The sequence below is a fragment of the Nannospalax galili genome, unplaced genomic scaffold, assembly GCF_000622305.1.
Source record: "Nannospalax galili isolate Female #2095 unplaced genomic scaffold, S.galili_v1.0 scaffold44, whole genome shotgun sequence".
NCBI lineage: Eukaryota > Metazoa > Chordata > Mammalia > Rodentia > Spalacidae > Nannospalax > Nannospalax galili.
In genome coordinates this window covers 8473415-8493218 of record NW_008355789.1, presented here as the reverse complement: position 1 = coordinate 8493218, position 19804 = coordinate 8473415, and the positions used below count along the sequence as shown (strand labels likewise).

The window sequence follows — 19804 nt, the reverse complement described above, 5'->3', positions numbered from 1 at the left end:
TTGTGGGATTGATATGCTTGAGTGGAGCCTGAAGAGGTGATTGGAAACTGGGAACTTCAAGGAGAGGAGGGGCTCCCAGCTGGTGGTGTAGCTATGTGCTTAATAATCCTAAAGGACTTTGTTTTCATTCTGTGTCTGTCAGCCCTTCTTCCTTACTGCCTTGTACTTTATTGAGATCACTAAATCTCCAAAATAATCAGTTTACCAGCTCCAGCCTGGGCTTTGAAAGAATAAACCTGCAGATGGTGGTGGGTAGCAGAGCTGCAGCAGGTGAAGAAATGAAGGCACAAGTGGGGGAGAAGCTGTCACCGTGTTTCGTGATGATTAACGGTGGTTGGAGAAAAGGGGAACTCAAGCTTTCCCGAGTGCTGCTACCCTGAAGATTTCCTGTGTGCTCTGTGTGCACCCAAGTTTCGGTGTCATTGGAAGGCAGGATGGGATGGAGACAGCACTGACTGACCTGCTCTTTGTCGATGACGATAGTAATCTCGTGGATTTATTACCAGGTTCTAGAGGTCAGCCTTAGAGGGTTGGGCAGCTCAGATCAACTTCACAGCGATAGAACTAGCATGCAGGTACAACTTGAAGAATTCCAGCTCCGTGCTGACTGTCTGTGCTGCAAGGGTAGAAATCAGCACTCTCTGAATTAGCATCTAAACCATAGCTATGTTTCTATTGAAATTTTCTGATTTAATTCTGATGTGGATTGTCACGTTCACTGGGTTCTGAGAGGTCCTGGCATGGACCCCATTGTAGGATGGTAGTATTTCCTTGGAACTCTTGAGCTCCTCAGATCCCTTATGGTAAAGAGTACAGACTGTGGTGGTAGGTAATCTGAATTCTGTGAGTAGGACTTTGACCTCCATATTGAGGGAACTGTTCCTTCTCTGTGAGACTGACTAGAGCCCCTGACTGGTGATTTCCTCTATACAGCAGTGCTTATGATGAATGCAATCTTTAAGGCAAATGTTTTTTGAACAGGAGATTAAAATTAAGCTATCTTTTATTTCTTTAGCCTAGGATCTAAAAAAAATTTTAACATGGTATCTTTGTTTAAAACTTAAATGTCCATTAAAAGAATGCTGATCTTTAATATTAAGAAATTATTAAATTTCTTGCATATTCATTTGATAGACTGTCATTGGCTATTAAAAATGATACTGAAGTAGTTTTTAAAAATGATTTGGGATGATGTTCATAGTATATAGTGGGGAAAAAGCCACAGAATGTAACAATGCAAATACAATAATATTTAAGTTACATAAAAATCGGCATTGAGAAAAAGACTGGGAGGAAATATAGCGCTTGTATGGGTAGCATTAATCTCTCCCTTTCAGAAAAGGCTGCGTGTCTTTTTATCCTGTGTCCCTACTCAGAGAGGGCAATCCCTGGCTCTTAGGCTTTGACAACCACCTGTGATGGCTGGTTGTTTTTGCAGAACTTAAGTTACACACAACTACTAAATCTCCAAATACGCAAGCAATGAAAACATATGCAAGTATAGAGCTTTCCAGTGTTTGAAGTCTGTTTTTAACAGATATCTGTAGCTCTTTCTAACTCTTACTCATTAATTCTGTAGACTTAAGTGTTCTACTTAGCTCAGAGAAGCCACAGTTTTCAAGTCTAGAAAATGGGAAGGATAGAGATTGCTGACCTGATCTCGGCAGAGCTTGATTTTCCCTCTGTTGAAGGCACGCGGCTCCAAGTTGGAGACAGATGCATCAAGGCAGGGACAGATTCACTCGGTGACAGATAGATGCCTGGACTTAGGCTCAGCATGCCCATGATTCGCACAGTGACAGATAGAAGCCTGGACTTAGGTGCTGCGTGTCCACACCTGGTCTTTGTTCTGCCACCAGGCACCACAGGTCCTTCAAATAATTCTTCTGTCTTGTATTTAGAGCAAGGATTTTAAATGTTATCCCTGAAGTTCATTGCCACTGGGATCTCTGATTCTTAGGTGACAGGAATGAATGGGCTTACGTCCTTAGGAAAAAGGAGAGAGCTTGGGCATTCTGCAAACTAGGCCTGAGGACAAGTGCCCAGTTGTCCACAGCACCGGGACCGTCCACTGAGGAGGAGGCTTTCATTGTAAGCCACCGTAGGGTTTGGAATTGTGGGATTCCATTCATGGGGCACCATGATGATTTGTAATGCTTGTCCTATAAATGCTGGCTACGGGGGATTTTTAGAAAAATTCATTTAGGAAGGCCTATAAATGCCTCCTTTCAGGCAATAGCAAACACATCTTGTGGTCAGTGACACATTCCCGGCACTAGGGCTCCATAATGGAAAGACTTACACCAATTTAATTTTAATGTTGCAAGTAAAATATAATTTTTTGGAAAATGCACAGTTTTCTAAGGTATTAATTGCAGGAAATGACAACATATCCTACTGAAGAATTATGTCAGTGGCTTGTGCAGCACACGGCACCTTTTCCTAGTCGCTCTTGTTTTCGCTCTGTGCTCCATTTTCCTTTGAAAAGAAATGTGTTAAGTGACTGGAACTTCATCTAACCCAGAGTGGTTGGTGCAGGGTGTGGCAGACAGAAACCATGGAGCCTTGGAGAGGGCCTCCTCCTGCTTCCCAGAAGTCAGTTCCCGCTTGGAAGATGCTGTTTGGAGATTCTTTGGCTGTCTGTTCATTCCCAGCTAGTTAAGTTTCATCTTCTGGTACCAATAAATTTTCCCACTACAATTTATTATTGGATTGTATGATAAAAAATGAGAGAATTTCATTTCTGATGTGTGGTAGTACTTAATACAGTTTTCTGATTTCCTCCCATTTTGTTTGAAGTAAATAGGGTAATTACTCACTAAAATTCTAATATCTTTCAGGGCTTTAGGGATGAATCTAAAACAGAACCATATAATGTTTTATTTAAGCAAATCCATGTTCTTATTAGGCAGTTCACCTTAATGTCATTTTTTATAAATAAACTTTGTTTTATTTTTTTTCAAGGGTTATTTGATTAATTTTGTTGTACGCCTACATTCTGACATCTGCCTCTACCAAGGCCTGCAGGATGTGATTGTGGTTTAAAAATGAAAATAATTTGTTATTTTAAAAATGAGTTAGGAGTGGTGCATAGATGGGAACATGAAGGATCTGGTCGCACCTCCGTTCCAGGCTTTCACGCCGAGGCACTCGCAGAGCTTATCTGCTCTTGCATAAGGCGCCCGTGCAGTTGCACAGCTGATTAATATCTAACCAGACACACAGCGTCTTGGGGAGCCGCTGCCACGCCGGTCCCATGGACTGTTCATGGTCCCCATTGATTGCAAGCTTCTGCTGGGTGCCCATTGGCTGGATCTGGTTTCACTTAGCAGATCCAAGGCTGCTCTTTCTCCCCAGCTCGGTGGGGTGAAGGTCCTGCCCTACCAGCTTCTTCTCATTTGGGAGTTCATGACATCTTAAGGATCGAATCGAAGCTGTCAGGCCTGGAACTCCCGGTGACTCTCTGGGAAGATTCACATTGCTGGAGTAAACCCTTGGCAGGTTTGCTCTCCATGCAACACAGGTGAAATGAGCAATTTATTTATTTTAAATATTTTATGTCTGTGCATGTATTGCCTGCATGCATTTAAGTGCACCTCTGTTGTGCAGTGCCCACAGAGATCAGAAGAGGGCGTCAGATCCCCTGGAACTGGAGTTACAGATGGTTACTAGCTGCCATGTGGGTGCTGGAATTTGAAGCCAGGTCTTCTGCAAGAATAACCAGTTCTCTTAACTGATGAGCCGTTTCTCTAGCCCAAGCAATTTATTTTTAAATGTAGTAGTTATTTTAATAATTATGGACAAATATTCATTGTCCTATAGCCCTATACTTCTCTGCTTTAGGTAAACTGAAGACTTTCCAAGTCTCATTGGAGATCTCTCTCCACAGTCTCCATGTTTATTGTCAGGGAGAGGAGTAAATGGGGACTAGAGTAGAGGAACACTCTGAAGACCACTTCATCCATGGCACTGTCTTTCCCAATGGAGCAGTGTATTTTCTTTGGAGGGAGAGTGCAGGAAAGGTTTTGGTTGGGTTTATAAGAACCCTCCTTCACTTTCCTGGTAGAAAGAGCTGGTGCTAAGCAGTAGTTCCAGTCTCCTCCACCTCGGGAGAATATGTTGCCCTTGTGTCCAGAAGGGGAAAGTGTTGAATTCAAATAGGATAAGTCTGTACCATTCTTGACCTTCACCATTTTAGCTTTGCCAGGACTGGCTCCTGTAGCTAAGTTTAAATCCAGCTGTGAAATGCACTAGTATTTCACCAAATGAATGATCTAAGTAGTAACCATTCATGTGGGAGAGATAAGTGGGAGGTAATCCGAGGAGACATTGCCTCTATTTGTGTGGATATTGTTTGGGACAGTCACATTACCTTTTGACAAAGAAAGAGTCTCATTGCATTCTGAAAACAAATAAACAATAGGAGGCCTTTTCTTTTTCTTTTAAAACTAACTAGCTTCGAAGTTGTACAAGAAAAACACTTTGAAAAATGGTCAAGCGCTTATGTATTAAGCACAGCAGATGAAATGATTTATTGGGTTTTATACACATTCTGTAAAGGGTAAGCATTGCTAACAGAATGAGTGGCAGCCTCTGGGAGCTGAGCAGACCCCAGGGACTAGTCTTTGTTCCTCTGGTCTTGACAGGCATGTGCCTCTGTTAAATGAGGGCTTAATTTCTCTCATATGTGAACAATTTCCAAGCCCAACAAAGGCAGCCGAGACTGGAGCTATTTAAAAGAACCAGCACAGGAGGAAGCATTCTCGAAGAAAGAGGATGCTAAAAGGCTAATTACTCACCACAGCTTAGCCACTATTATATTTTTTCACTCCTCAAGGTTTATTAACATGGTTCTGCCACATTTTTTTTTACATAAACACACATTAAAATTACAAGGGTATATTTTTATTCTTTGTGAAATAGCCATTGGCTGATCTCTGCTCCTTGAATAGAGGCATCCTCCTCACCAGTGGCAGCGTATATCATAGAATATTAATTCACCAGAGGGGGAGGGAAGAGGCTAATATACTTGGGTTCTGTCTCAAGTGGAAGGAATTTAAACTATTTACTAAGCAGCATCCTTGGCAACAGCGTGAACCTTTTCTTTTGACAGCACCTGCCTAAAATGTGGAGGGCATTTTTTTTTTTTTTTTTTTTCGGTATTTTTCTGGGAGTTTCAGGCTGATTCTTCAGTTTGTCTCAACTGGGGATTCCTATGGCTAAAGGGGTGTAGGTAGGAGGTTGAAGTCCATTTTCCTTTAGACTGTTCCTGCCTCTGTTGGGACTCTGTAAAGTGAACCAATTTTCATTTGAGCTGTATTATATTCCTCATTAGCTTGTTATCTTATTTTTTGACTGTTGATCCTTAACTCTCAGACCTGTTCAAGTTTAGTACTTTTTTCAACAATTATCAGTAAGCATTCAAATGGGTTTTATGACAATTACTACACTACATTTTAAAGATAAGGCTACATATGAATTACAGTCATCTTCTGATTTATCTGTTTTTGCATGTTTTGAAGGCATGATATGCCAGTTCTTTGAATTATTTAAAGGAATTATCTGTAAATGGAGATCTCTTCAAACTCTTAATTTATGTCTCAGGAATAAAATAAGATTCCACGATATGAAATAAATGGCAGAGTGTGCACAATAATATGTTTAAAAGTCTTCGCACACATTGTTAAATCTACATTTAGGTTTTTAACATAAGAAAAATCAGGAAATTTTCAAATATGGTCCTTGGCACACAGTCGGATACCTCCTGCTCGCTTCACGGGACAGTGTCCTGCCATATGCGAGGGATGCTGTGCAACAGCAAAGTAGGAACTGTTCATTTCATTTGTGGTGATGGACAACTGACAACTTCTTTGAAAGCACTTGGCTGCTAAGTGGGCTCCATGAATGAATCGTCAGCAGTTGTACCAGCAAAGCCACAACTTCACCCCTGTGACTGTTTCCATCCGTGTACTGGTTTCTTCTGAATGTCTGAGCCCTGTCTCTGAGGAATTAGTGAGATCTTTAAGTAGAATGTGAAATGTTGGCTTTAAAACTTGGAGAGGAAAAGTGTAGAAGCCATTTCCTCCTCAGTGCTTTTCCTTAGCCACCTTGCTTTATACCCAGAAGTACTGTGGTTTTCACCGTAAGGAATGTTCTAGAACTTAGGCTTCCTGCTCTCACGTATGACATCGCCATTCCCTGTCGTATTCGGCACCCGCTTTCCTTCGTGCATCTTAGAATTGTTGTTCCTGTCCCATTCACCTGAGATGTCTCCAGTCTGCCCTGTTTTTCAGTTCCACTGTTCTTAGCAGGACTCTAGTTATTGCTTCCCGAACAAATAACTGAAAGATAATCTTAAACTGCTTCCTCTTCTCCAGGCTCTCTGTCCACTTTGTTCCTACATATCCCCTCCAAAGCCTCCTTCCTCAACTCATGTCTCATTGTGTTTCTCTTCTGCGCAGAAGTCTGTGGTAGGGTACTGTTGGTTCTGGTTTTGAACTGTTTAACTATTTCCATTGAGTGCGTGCACTTCTGACATTCTTCTGGTCTTTGAGGAGATGATAGTCTACAAAGATCTCTGTCCCGTTGAGTTACATTCCAGTTGGAGCAGGCAGACAGTAAGTAACATAGCAGGCTAGAACAACTGCCATGAAGAGAAAGAGGAAGTACAGGCAAGAAGATTGGGAGTTAAAGGTCATTCTCAAGTTCATAGTGAGTTTGAGGCCAGCCTGTGCTACAAGGAAACCCTGTCTTAAAAAACTCCCCCAAACAACAACAAAAAGAAGGTTAGGAAGAGGTGAGAGAGGGTCTCACAGAGAGCCACTCGTAGTGAGATGCATTGCAACAATGATTCTTGTTCAAATACGATTAGGTTAAGTAATGTTGTTGAAGGTTTTATTTATTGGACTTTTAAATTCTCCTTCTTAGTGGACTAGAGACTAAGTGCTTTGGTTCAGCAGCAGCAAGGGCATCCCTGAGATGCAAGCAGCTGTCTGTGGCCTCCATTGTCACACCAAGCAGAGCAGCAGCATGCTCTCGGAATTCCCGAGGGCCCTGAGTTTTAAACCTGTTACTACTTGCTGTTTCGGTGATCACCTATGGAGAAAACTACAATTGGAAAAGAAGTTTTAAAATCAAAGGCTAATTTCACAGCTTTCTCTGAGTACCTGTTCTGTGTCAGAAGACTAAGAACTAGGTGAAAGAAATGCTCCTGTGCTGTTAGGAAGTAGAGATAGGGCTTTCTCTGAGAACTTCGAAAGTAGCCAGTAGTGTGAGGGCAATGCAGAAGGATTATCGTCTAAAACAGAAACACTGATTATAAACGGAGCAGCTAACTACCAAAAGGCTCATCACTAGAATGAACAAAAGTACACAATTATACAGCGTTTGTAGGAAAGATACTGCAGGTATGCTATTTGAGACTGCCAGTCTAGCAGACAGCCTCTCAGAAATGGCCAGAGTGGGATGCCTAGACAGGAGCCCTGACTGTATGGCTGAGCCACAGTATCACCTGACAGCACTCAAACTGCAGAGGATAGGCTGCACACCATGTGATGAACTGCAGGTTACAGCCCACACAGAGGAAGGTACAGCAGGCAGCTATCTTACTGGGGTTAGCCTTCTCTTTGTTTAGGCTTAGAGGCCAAAAACCACGTGGTGTCATGGCCCTGGGAAGATGGTCTAACCTATAATTTAGAGGAGTTTATTCAAGATTAATTTGCAATATACTTTTTCCCCCCTTTAAGAAACAAAAAGATTTTTCATCATCAGACTTGATCTGGAAAGTGTATGTGGGAAGTTTCTTTCTCCTGGATTTTGTTTGTCCTGAGATTCTGGCTGAGACAGGTGGTTTAGATGTTTTCCAGCAAATGATGAGTGATGGCTGCCGCTCTGGAAGGTCAGGACCATGTGTTCTGCTGTTGCTGATCTTGCAGCATGTTTATTTCCTACCATTGTCCTTATAATTAAATAATTTCATTTGTAGAGACTATAATCAAAATATATGAGTCCTTAGATTATTTTCGCTGGAAGGAACCCGGTGGGCGGCCTGGATCATGGTGAGAAGTGTATCTCAAATCACCAGCCAAGCACATGTACAGCACACAAGACAGACACAGAGATTCTCTGTCTGGGCTCTTTCCTTTCTCTGTGCTCTTCTGCTTGTCCCCGTCCCTCCCATCTCGCTTCTCTTCTTTTCCTCTCCACTTCCTCCGTCATTTTTTCTGTTCCTTTCCTCTCTCGTTCTCGTGTTGTTTCCCTCTGTGCTCACATACTCTTTTCTTCCTCGTCATCTTCTCTTTCTCAAATGCTTCTTCCTCTCTCTTTTCTTTTTCATCTCGTCCTTCCCGACGTACTCTGCTGTGCTTTGTTATTATAATGTGTCCTTTTTTGTTTTTACCATTTCCTTCCAACTAACTTGTCACAACCAAAACGTTTTTGAAGCACTGACCCGGTCTTTCAAACCAGTCGTACCGCACTCACCCAGAGCTGTGAGAGATATCTCGTCATCCGTGAAAGAAACCTGTGCAAAATCACACATTATATCCTGAAACTATCTAATTATCAACAGAGGCTTAAAATATAGGACCAGTATATCCCAGGCTATTGGGCCATCATATTAAAATTCTAAACCTGACTCTTCATATTTTGAAGGTCACAGGATAGAGGCAGCTGAAATAATAAACAGGAATATCTGTGTAAAAATTGGGGAATTCTTATAGTTGTCTAGCTTAGCGAAGTTGTTCTCCATTGTGATGAATTTAAAGTTATGTTTACAAGCAAGGAACAATTATGACAGTTGTATGTGGGAAGTAAACGGCCTGAACGTTCCCAGAGATATAGTTGCACAGAATTCTCATGTAAAATTTGGTACAAAGAGAACAGGAGAATCTATTAATTTATTTCCATCATTTCAGGAAGGGGTATAAGGGTCAAGACCATGGGTAACTATAATCTGATAGAACAGGCCGTGGTATAGTCCCAGCTAGAGGTTGGCATATTCAAATAGCAAATACTAGAGAAATGTGCTAAATAGGCCATCAGGAGCATCGAGAAGTGTGAAGGTCATAGTTCAAGGACAGTGAGGTACCGTGACAGTTCAAGGGGCAGAAAGAGAGGAGAAGGCGCAGCATCGACATCATGAATGTTGTGACATAGACATCCCACTTGACCATCAGAATGAGCCGTGTTGACCATCAGCAGAGCAGCTGTTGTGTAGTAGGAGTTTTTGTGGTGCCGCTAAAGGAACTCATCACTTTCCCCCTGAGTTCTGTTTCCCTCTCTTCAGAATTTCACTCATCTTGTGCCTCTTTAACAAATCCATGTCGGGTATATAAATGTGAGTATGTTTTGTGATTTGGTTCCCATTAGTTTGCTTTTCTCCAGAAAGAGACATCAATTTTCAAGGCTAGTAGTATAAATAAAATTAATGTAGTATTTTAATTTAGATAAATAGCTATTATTCCAAGCCTTCTAAATACAAAAATAATTCTTATGTTTAAGATTTTTTTTATAAATGGCAAAATTAACAGATGCATTGCGAAGTAACATGTGGTATAGTGTGGGGACCAGCTCAATGATTCACAAGAACCAGCTGTTTGCATCTTTTACCAGCTTCTGACCCAGTGACGTCTTATTGGTTGGTTAAAATCAACTCTGCATGCACCAAAGAAAGTAAAAAGTCACCCAAATCATTTTGTCTTTTTTGATCTGGCTTACCAACATGTGAGAAAAGAAAAATTATTGAGAAACCAGTCAAAATAAATGATTCTTAAACTAAAGGCATTGGCTGTTACTTAAATAACCAGTGTCATTAGTATGGGATCAATAGTTTAAATACTTCTTGTAGTTTTGTTAAGAATTTGTACTTAAAAAAATTTTTAAAGGAAAACTCATTCAATTTTATGTCTTACAGGGCTTAATCTGAGTTCAGCATTGTATAACTGTATTAATTCAACAGTGAATCTAAAAATTTTATAGCTATTTTTGAAAGAGATGTATCTTTGCTCTGGAAACTTATTGAATATCTTAAAGGTGTAATGAAATGCTTCTAAAAAAAGAAAGAGGAAGTACAATAAATAATAAGATTATAACAACAAAAAAAACACCCCCCCGAAAAAGGGAGCTTTGTTCTAAAAATTTACTAATTTTAAGGGGCTAGAGAAATGGCTCAGTAATTAAGAGCCCTGGCTGTTTTTTCAGAGGATGCTGGTTTGGTTCCCAGCACCCACATGGCAGCTAACAACCATCTGTAACTCCAGTTTCAAGGGATCCGATGCCCTCTTCTGACCTCCACAGACATTGCACAACATGGGGTACTTATATATGTGGGCAATACACTCATACACATAAAATAAAAATTAAAATAAATAAAATATTTAAAAATATTTAAAAATTATTTGTAGCCAAAAGTAATTAGCCCCCAAAGTTCTAACCTAAAAAATGAAATATTTTACAATTAATTTTTGTCCTCACTCTGTCACTCTGTAAATTTTTACTAGCAGTATATCCTCAGCACTTAACGGTAGTCTGTGGATTGATTGATTTGAATATGAACGTTATTCTTATGATGATGATTCCTGAAACGTTAACTATATCAGCCTCCTTCTCTGTTAAGTAATTTACTAATTTCATACAATGCCTCAAATTGGTTTTTAAAATTGTGCTAGAAATGGACAGTCACTATGCAGAACCCTCTTAAGGAAGCCTCACTGCTCCAGCCCCAGGAGGACAGGAAACAGGCCACTTAAATCCACCAGTAAACAGAACTTGCCTTAGCTATAGCCAGCTGCCCAACCCAGGCCCTTCTCAGGGATCTTCCATTTGAAAGGAAGAATGGAGGTCTGAGGGTTGGGCCTTTTTGACAAGAAACTGGCTAGAAACACTCACTGCAGAGCTTCCTGCTGAACTGCCATTCCTGTCAGGCCCTGCTGGCAGTTTACATTCGTGTACCTGATCTTAGTTCCTTCTCCTCCCTCCTTACAAGTATTGTTCAGTAGTAAGTTCCTATACCTCAAACCAACGTTCTTACTTTTCTGCATTGGAGAAACTGTTGCAACCCTGAACATATGCATTGGTATTATGCCAAGGTGGTTTCATCAGATCTGGCCAGGACTGTTGATCCCTGCACACCTAATATGTTAGCCCCTTTGCGTAGTCCCCACTCCCCACCCCATGACTCTTTCTAAGGTAGCATTCTTATGAGAAAAGCAAACAAACCTGCGGTTTTGTACCTGTCCCTGGATCCTGCCACTCTGCTCACATTTGGTAATGAGATTTCACTGAGCTCAGTGCTCTGTTGCATTAACTAGAAATTTATAGGCAGAAACAGACTTATCAAAAGTGTGATTGTTCTGTATGCCAATAAAAATCAATAGAAGGGAGACTGTTTTAATAGTAAGTGTATACATTACAAAGTTTATTATGTTTTAAATTTAACCCAAAATGCCATTTGGTCAAAAATTTAAGATTCTAAAGTTATGTGTACAGTTATTAGGTTACTGAATGGATGTATATTATAAAGCAGAATACTGCACAAACGTCTTTTCTCCTTACTTTTTTCTATCAGTTCATAAGTTCATGTCACCTAATTTTTTTTCTATCAAATTACCTTTTGATCCTGTGAGGCCAAATAAAACAATTAAAAGGAGGAAGCATGCTACGTTTTTTAATAATCACTAATTCCTTCACCTGTTTTTGAGAGTTGTATGAAAATGTTGGGGGGATGCAATATATGGAAGAGAGGACAATGAGAAACACTAACATTTACCCCAGCGCTGCAAGTGTTTAATGAACTGAACTCATTCTCATCTGAGACAGTTTCCTCCTTCTGAATTGTAGGTGACAGGGGGGCGGCATCTAGTCACCAAACTGCAGTAGTTTGGGACAAGGAATTCGTGTTAGAGAATTCCAGCTCTCAGCAGAAGCACCCATAATCGTGTGATGAAGTAACGTGTGTATTTCTGTGATGCCGTTGAGAGAGGATCTTAGACACCAGGGACTTTGGGACTGTGCACATTATCTTCCTCCTATCAATGATGTGTTTACTTCATGCTGTCCAGTTTAGAAGATGGTTTGCCATCCAGTGGTGTGAGGTGCACTCCTCTCCCGAGGGTCCTGTCCACCGTACTCCAGCACACCAGTAGCTCTGGCTTAAGTGACTTCCGTAACCCTATCTCAGAATGCCTCATTCTTTCTCTTCTTTTTTTATGAGTCCAGCTCCCTTCTGCTTCCCTTTCTGTTTTCTCATTTTCTTTTTTTAAAAAAATATTTTATTATTTTTATTTTCTGTGTATGAGTGTATTGCCTGCATGTGGGTAAGTGCACCCATGTCGTGCAATGCCCGCAGAGGACAGAAGAGGCCGTAGATTCCCCTGGAACTGGAGTTACAGACAGTTGTGAGCTGCCATATGGGTGCTGGGATTTGAACCTGGGGCTTCTGCAAGGACAACCCGTGTTCTTAACCACTGAGCCATCTCTCCAGCCCCAGTTTTCTCATTTTCTAACAACAAAGGCAGAAAAAGGGAAGTGGAAGAGTAGTTTTAGTAGACATAAATAAGCAGGCTATTTTCACCAGTGGAAGTTGTAGCTATTTAAAAACCACTCATTGGAATGTGTTCACCTAACCTTAGTTAGCTGCTTGCTTAAACTATTTTAAAGAAAATTTTAATAAATTTTGCTTAAAATAAATTTGACTAATCTTTGGGCACAGCACCTCTTTAGAAAAATTTCTTCTCTTGAAAACTGACAATTTAGAAAATGGCCACAATATGGTTTGATAAATATCATGGTGGATATATTCACTGACTACTATTGGAGGGCGAGAGTAGACACTTAATACCCATTTGTCAAACCAAGAGAAGGTGGGTCAGAGTGACATTTGAACCAAATCTGAACTTTGAAATAGGAATGTGAACCAGAGTGTGAGTTTCCAGGCGAGGAGGAGTCTGGACGGAGGTGCACAGGGGCGTGGAAGAGCATTTGGTGAACTGTGAGGAGTTTAGTTTCTCGGTCACTACAGAGGAGTACACGAGTGTAGGCTCAGTGAAATGAAGTGTGATGGGCTCTGCCTGGGTGTCCTTGAAGAGCCTCATGTGACAAACTCGAGCAATTCTTTAAGAATTTAAGCAAGAGAAAGGGTTGTTATTTGCTTTTCAGAAGAAAATTTTGACAGAATTGTGGAGAATAGTTTTGAGTAGGATGAAAGTAGAGTCAGAGGCATTTAACGTCCCACTGGCTATTGGAAAGAGGTGACAGGTTGCAGGCTACAGTGGATGCAGAGATGAAAATTGGCTTGAATGATGTGGAGGAAATAAATCTAGGTACACTGATGGTCAGATACAAGAAGGAAGAAGAGATTTAAACTAGCCCTCATATTTCTGCATGGGTTGACAGAGTTGACACCCAAAAAGATGTTAGATGTTTTATTTAAAATAATTTTAGTGATTGAGAATTTCATATATTATTTTGATCATATTCACACCCCACCCTCCTCTACAACCCTCCTTTACTATCCCCAACTTCCTGTCTTCTACTATTATTTGTGTTTTTTAAAAAAGGTCTATTGAGTCTAATCTGTTTCTCCCAAGTGTTCTCGAGTGTGGGTTTACCCTTTGGAATACGGTCAACCTACTAGGCCTCACAGCAGTAAGGAAAACTGACTCTCCCTCTCCCAGCATCTATCACTTTTCAGTAGGTCCTCAGCTGGAGCTGGGGCTTCTTGCCCACCTCTCCTGTGCATGCTGGGCCCCTGTCTGACTTGGGCTTGCACAGGTCTTGTGCATGCTGTCATGAGTGCTGTGGGTTCAACATAAGACCTTGAGTCTGAGAGCGGAGAAAGTAGGAAATACACTGGAACTTACAGGCACAGGAAAGGACTTTCTACACTTGACCTTAGCCAAAGGCTGAGAAGTGATAGGAAAGGACTTTCTAAACAGGACCCTGATAGCACAGGCGTTAAGACCAACAGTTGGCAAATGGGACTTCATAAAACTAAAAGATTTCTGTACAGCAAAGGGCACCATCATTAGAATGAAGAGGGAACTTACAGAATGGGAAAAAGACGTATCTACTCTCTATCACAGAGGGTTAATATCTAGAGATAGAAAGAACTAAAAACAAAAAAACCCATAAAAATCCTAACAATCCAATTAAAAATTGGGGCAAGAAACTAAATAGAATTCTCAAATGATGAAATACAAATGGCTGATAAATATATTTTTTAATTCAACATCTTTTGCTATCAGAGAAATGAAAAACAAAGGAACAAAAAAACTACTTTGAGATTTCATCGTATCATAGTCAGAATGACTAAGATCCAGAAAACAATGACAAATCTGGCAAAGATGTGAGAAAGGGGAAAACTTATTCACTGCTGAATTAGATATTTAATTCCACAAATCTTTATCAGGTACCTACAGTGTGCTAAGCACTGTTTTAAGTATTGACAATCTAGTAGTAAACAAAGGCTGTCAAAGTATGGGACTGCAGACTGTGAACAGAGTTAACATCATATAGCAATGATACTTTCTAAGGACACAGGTGAGTTACAGTTAACTCAAAGGGTGGAGTGATGTGTAGTACAAATCCTTAGAGGCTGCTCAGAGGGCTTCACAGAAAAGTGATTTGAATAAAGTGAAGGAATGAGGTAAGTGGATATTTTATTTTATTATATTTTATTAGGGTAAAAAAGCACTTCAAGGAGAAGGACCAGAAATGCAGAGTATGCAAAACGGGAGCAGATGTGGCATATCTGGGGGAGTACAGAAGGGAACAGATGGAATTCACAAAGGGAGCAGAAATGCAGCATACAGTGAGCTAGGCTGTTGGGGGACAGGTCTGGTGAATACAGTGGTGGGGTATACCCGGCAGGTTGGGGGGGGGGGGACAGGTCACGTGGACAGGTCATGTGAACACAGTGGTGGGGTAGGCAGGTTGTCGGGGGACAGGTCATGTGGACAGGTCACGTGAACACAGTGGTGGGGTAGGCAGGTAGTCGGGACAGGTCACGTGGACAGGTCTCGTGAATACAGTGGTGGGGTAGGCAGGCTGTTGGGGCACAGGTCTCGTGAATACAGTGGTGGGCTGTTTTAGAGTGTTGGACAAAATGAAGGGTTCCAGTGTTTGACATTCTGAATTACTTAGGTCGATATGTCTTAGTAAATATTGAATTTGTAGGTTTGATTCTTGGGAATGGGGTCCAGGTTGCTTATCATTATCATGTGTACATAGAGAGTAAGAAGACAGCAGAGAGCCGAATCTTTGGACACGTTTTAAGGTGAAAGATGCGAATGCATAGTGGTGACTTGGAAGAAGAGATGTCAGTGAGGCAACTGACTGGTTGACCTGTATCCAGCTTAAAATCTAATCATGAAATATGTATTGAGCATCTAAGCACAATGAATTGTGGATAAAGATCACATGATCATCTCTGTAGATGCATAAAAAGTCTTTATCATTCTTTCATGATAAAACCCCAAAGGAACTGGAATAGAAGCATCATACTTCAACATAGTAAGGTCATATATAGCAAACCTGTCATCAATATTATTCTGAATGGGAAAAACATGAAATATAATAGTATTTATATATTATAATCTGGAGTGAGACAGTGATGTTTACTCTCGACACACATTCAGTATAGTGCTTTAATTCATGCTAAAAAAATGTCAAGAGAAAGAAAGATGTAAGTAGGAAACTGAGACATCAAATTATCCCTATTTGCAGATGATGTGACCCCATACTGAAAACACTAACGGTTCCATAAGAAAACTCCTCATACTGATGAATACTTTCAACAAAGTGGCATGATTTAAAATCGACATACAGAAGTTGGTAGCTCTTCTGTGTACCAATAAAAACATACTGAGAGCTAAGTCAGAAAAATTCATAACATTCATGTCAAGAAAATAAAAAATTGAGGAACAAACTTAACCAAGATTGTGAAAGACTTCTACAATGAAAAATTTAAAACAGAAAAGAAAGAAATAAAAGGCACTAGGAGATATGGGAAAACATCCCATGTTCATGGACTGGCAGAATTCATATTGTGAGAAAGGCCAGATAACTGGAAAGTTATCTACAGATTCAATGTCCATTAAAATTCCCATGACATTCTTCACAGAATTAGAAAAGGAAATACTAAGATCCATATAGAAGTGCAAAAGACCCAAAACATACCAGTCTTGAGTATCGCACCATATCTAATTTCAGATTATACCACACAGCAAAGGGGATTGCATCAAAGTGGAAAGGTTCTGCTCAGCAAGGGGAGCTATTACAAGAGCAAAGAGGTAGCCTGCAGAATGGGAGAGAGCTCCACCATCTATATAGTTGACAGAAGAAAAATATACATAATATATAAAAGACTCTAGCATTAAATGCCAAAAGAACAAATAACTGAATAAAGGAGCAAATGAATCAGACGGTTCCTAAAAACAAGTAAATTAGTTAATAAATCATGAAAAATATTCAACATCCTTAGTCAACAGGGAAACACAAATCAAAACTGCATTGTGATTCTTTCCTTGTTCCAGTCAGAATGACAATCGAGAAACAAACAGCAAACGCTACAAGGACACAGGGAAAAGAAACCCTTCCGCTTTGGTGGTGGGAATATAAATTAGTCCTGGCATGGTATAGATGTTCTTCCAAAACCGAAAGTAGAACTGCCATGTGATCCAGTGATATTACTCCTGGATGCATACCTGAAGGAATCCGAGTGTACTGGGGAGACACCTGCGTATTCATACATGTTGTAGCACTATTCACAATAATCAAGTTAGAGAATCAGCCTACGAGCCCATCAACAGATGAATGGATTAAAAACACGTGGTGCATGTACACAGTGGTATTTTATTCAGCCACAAATAAGAACAAAATTACAGCATTTGCAGGAAAATGGGTGGAAGTCGAGATCATCATGCTAAGTGAGGTAAGCCAGACTCAGAAAGACGATTATGAAGCCAGACATGATGGTGCATGCCTGTGATCCTAGCACTTGGAGGATTGCTGTGAATATCATGTTTTCTTATATGCAGAACCTAGGCTCTAAATAAACACAAGAATCACATGAAAATAAAAGGTGTAAGTCCTAGTTAGCTCTAACTGTCAACTTGATGTAGCCTCGATTGAGGAATTACCTAGAACAGAGTGACCTGTGGGCATGTCAGTGGGGGATTATGTTGATTAGTAACGGATGTAGGAGGGCCCAGTCCACTCTAGGTGACACCATCCCTAGGCAGGTGGTCCTTGATTATATAAGACATTTAGCTAAGCATGAACCTTTGAGTGAGTTACCAGATAGCATTTCTCCAGGAACTGAGCCTCAGTTTCCAGCTTAAGCTCCTGCCCTGACTTCCCTCAGTGATGGGGTGCCTGGCCTATAAGCTGAAATAAACACTTTTTCCCATAAGTTGCTCTTGGGCAAGGTATTTGTCATAGTAACAGAAAAATGAAAGTAAAGCAGGAAAATTTGGGAAAGGAAGGGGACCAGCAGAGGGGTAACAAGAGGATGATAGGGTGAGTATGATCAGAACTAATTAATGTACATGTCAAAATGTCAGGATGGAACCCACTGTTCTGCACAACTAATATTCTAGTTAGAAACAAGAAAAAACAAATCGTCTATTTAAATAAACTGACTTGGTGTTTCAGCAGACTATGACCAGAGGGCAGAGTGACATGCCCAAGCCACATGGCCTGACAGGGACACTGCCAGCATAGAATCTAAGCCTTTTACATTTCTCTCAGAGAAACAAAAGAGTCCTACATGAGAATTGCAAAGAACTTTCTGGAACTTTGGTCTTATAGACTAGGTAGGAATCAGACACTCACAGGGAGGGGAAGTGAGGACAAGCCATAATGCAGCGTAAGAGAATCTGATTTCCTGCCTGTGGTTGGAGTAGCTCTTGCTGGGGATAAGGGAGATACATTCAGAAACTTTGGTCAGAGTGAAGACTGTACTCGATGGAGGGGAAGCAACAGGAAATTGATATGGAAGTTGTTCCTTTTTAATAAATGCTTGCTGTGGAAGAAGATAAACAAAACCAGTAAGTACAGGTTAACAGAATAGCTAATGTTTATTTCCTGATCTCCATGTACTCGTACCAGCATACATGTCTTTTTTTAACATTATTTTATTAGCAGAATAATCCTCTGTTTACCATTGAAGAAAGAGAGGTGCAAGAAATGTCCAGCAGTTTGGGCAAAGTAGCACAGTGAGAAGCTCGCCAGGATTGGAACCTAATTAACAACAGCAAACACACAGTATTTCCTATAGAGAGAGTAATTTGTCCAAGGCTGTTCCTTCAATCAGCCAGAGCTGAGTCAAGCCTGGAGCCTGTGACTTAACTGCTGCATTCAACTGCTCCTCTCTTTGTCGACAGGGCCTCTGGCTCTGTAACCATGTTATCTATGTTTCCCTAAGCAGAAGCTTTGATTGAAAGGTCTGTGGGTTTGTCTGTCAAGGTGGAAATTGGAACTAAGGGTAGCTGAGGGAAAAAAAAAATCTCACATGCAAAAGTCAAAATTTGTGTTTTTCTTTTTTCTTTTCCCTGACATTGGCCTTGCCTACACTGTATGTTGAGGTAAAAAGTATAGTTCAAGGACCACCTACAGAACAGAAGGGGCAATTTCTCAAAATGGGAAATTTACCAGGTGCACAACTTGTAAATGAGGAATGCATGAGTAAGAAGTAAAATATGCGCAATACAAACTGTCCCATACAAATATTTGAACACTCCCTAAAAGACTGGTTGCCCCAGAAATTCCTGGTTACAAACTCATAATTTTTTTCAAGGTACAGATTTATCAAGGCACCTAGCTATCTATTAGTACTCTGTGATTTTTTTTTTATAAGATGGCAAAATGGAGATGGGACGTTAGATGTATATATCACTTGAATTCTCTTGTTTAATGTTTAAAAAATCTTCTTTGTATGCCTTTTATGGACATATATTAAGTGACTTTAAAAAGAATCAAGCCATTGTTGAATGTTTCAGAAGGCTGTTGGACTTAATTTCCTCCAGAGTTAGGTGAGTTTAAACGGATGGGCTTAGGCACATGCAGTTATCACCCAGAGGCCACACAGAAGCAGGAGTGGGAAGGAGGCATCGGGGCTGTCTCACCCACCCTAGGCCAGGGCATTGTTAGTTACTGGTAGAGAGGCTATGCACAGAGATATTGGCTGAACTGGCAATTGCACAAAACAACGGAGAGGTCTTTAAATATTATTATTATTATTATTACTACTATCATTTGTGTGTGTGAATGCATGTATGTGTGGGTGTGGGGTGTGTGCGTGCATGTGTGCATGTGTGCTGTACATAGACATGGAGGTCAGAGGACAAATTTTGGGAGCTGGTTCTCTCCTTCCTCAGTGGGTTCCAAGGATCACACTTAGGCAATCAGGCTTGTGAAGCAAGCGTTTTTACCCACTGAGCCATCCAGCTGGCCCTATTAACGGAGAGGTCTTGAAAATGCAGTAGAACAAATTAAGCTGTTGATGTGGTTTTGGCCACCACCACCTTATAGTGTTCAACAGCGCTCCTTATGTCTGTGCCAGTTTTATAAAGTGTTCGTAAAAACAACCTAGTATCCCCATCACAGTATAGTTCTTTGATGATGCATGCATGTTTATTGTTGGTTTTGAGCTCTTCTTGCTATGCCTAATGTCCTAGAACAATAGACAAACAGGTAACAAAATTGTCCAGGTGGTGCTCACCCCTCACGGCAAGAGTGTGATTTGAACTTGAGGAACACTGCAACCATGTGCCACTTTGCCCCTCTCTGTTGTTATTAAACCATG

The 19804-nt window shown here is 40.6% G+C and overlaps 1 protein-coding gene across 2 annotated transcripts in view; it reads left to right on the top strand.

Annotated features, from left to right (window-relative positions):
• Sox6 (SRY-box transcription factor 6) overlaps positions 1–19804 on the top strand; it is a 485425-nt gene that overhangs the window by 304446 nt on the left and 161175 nt on the right. The gene's annotated exons all lie outside the window — the stretch shown is intronic.